General features: G+C 60.6%; 1 protein-coding gene across 1 annotated transcript in view; it reads left to right on the plus strand.

Annotated features, from left to right (window-relative positions):
* The window catches only part of DNAI2 (dynein axonemal intermediate chain 2), a 10,362-nt gene that overhangs the window by 1,026 nt on the left and 7,697 nt on the right, over positions 1–1,639 (plus strand). The window lies entirely within an intron of this gene.

Genomic DNA, 1,639 nt, shown 5'->3' on the forward strand with positions numbered 1-1,639 from the left:
CCCCGTGCCCCCCGTGTGCTCTGCATGCCCTCCTCTTCTGCTCGGTCTCAAGTCTTCCTGCCTTACGGCTGACAGCAACTCCGGGGCCAAACGCCAGCCGGCAGCGGGGCAGTGCCGCAGCCGGGCTCCTGGTGCGCCGGGGAGACCGGAGATGCTTCATGCCCCTGCGTTGGCTTCTCCTTTCCCTTCCCATCTGCGCCAGCTCGGGGATGTTTTACACCACGGAGAGGAGCCTTCTCCAGCTCCCTCTGCCTGGAGCGCCAAGCCTGGGACCACGGGCTGCCCCCCGGGGAGGGGTCCGAGGCAGCGGCTCCTTCGCTCCCGTAGCAATGCAGTACCAACCACTAGTGATCCCAGCCCCTTCCCGGCACCCGCGGAGGCTTTGCCACCCCCCGACGGTGACACTGGCTGCTCCCCTCTGCCACGGTTCTGCTCCGAGTGGGCAGAGCTGGCTCCCCATGCCCCCCTCGCTGCCCCCCGTTCCCAGCCAGAGCCACCCCAGGTTCGGAGGCTGTAGAATTAGGGATGTTTTGGCTCTTGCTGGTTTTCCTTTGCTTTGCTTCTGGGTTTTATGAGTTCTTTGCAGGGCGGAGGCGTGGTTTGACTCGCTGCCTCTGTCCCAGCGTGGTGGTTTTACTTGCAGTGCATGTTGGTAGCAGGTTTTTGGCTGGTTTGTAGGCTCTTTTTGGCGATTTGGCTCCCCAGGGCAGGCAGTGTGGGCTGGGGCAGGCTCCCCTCCTTCTGCAGGACAGCCCTGGGGTAACCACGAATCCCCTGGGAAAGGGTTAGGGACTACTCAGGTGTTTCTGGGGCAGGATGCGGTCCCGCGGAGGGGAGGGCATGGACCCATGCCAGGCTTTCCCTGTCCGATTGCAGTTAGCAGCCGCCTCCTGTGCTGCTGCTGGTGGTTACCCACCCCTTCCTCCCTGCTTTGGCTAACAGCGCTGCAGCCGGGCAGACCCCCGGGGTGGCCAGGCTGTCCCCTTGGGCGAGCCGGGGCGGTCTTACTTGATAGCAGTGACTCACTGTGTCTTTTAAAGATAACGTGTACATATCCCTTCGTCCCCTAACGCCGTCTGTCCGTGTTACGTGTGACTAGCATCACTTGCTGTTGGAAACTTCCAGGGGATTTGATTTATTTTTTTTTTTTCCCCCTGGCTTTTAACATTTCGATATAACGGTACTGGTAGAAGAGCTGTTTTTAAACGCATGTGAACTAACCTCATTAGGACTCCGTCTAGGAACTGGAGTCCGGCCTGATTTGTATGAGCCCTTTGGGGAAAAGACAATAAACACTTGTACTAAAATTATCTCCTCCTTGCGGGTTTCTCCGGGCCGCCCCTGCTCTGGTTGCACGCCATCCCGGTGTGCTGGCTCTGCCGGGCTGGCACTCTGTGGCCAGTGCAAAGGCCTCGCTGCAGGCGCTGGTCCCGGCATTTCTTTGCAGTCGAAGCGGTTTTTAATTGGGCTTAAATCCCGTGGCTGTGGTTTGGGCTGGAGCGGTTTCGGGTTTGTCGGCGCTGGGGAGCGTGGGGGCTCCCAGGCTTTGGGGTGCAGCACGGGTGGAAGCGTGTCCTCGGTGCGGCGGGAGGGCTGGCTGCCGCGGGGAATGGAAGGCGACCACAGGGCCCTGGGTGTC

The sequence above is a fragment of the Egretta garzetta genome, unplaced genomic scaffold (genome assembly GCF_000687185.1).
Source record: "Egretta garzetta isolate BGI_Z169 unplaced genomic scaffold, ASM68718v1 scaffold780, whole genome shotgun sequence".
NCBI lineage: Eukaryota > Metazoa > Chordata > Aves > Pelecaniformes > Ardeidae > Egretta > Egretta garzetta.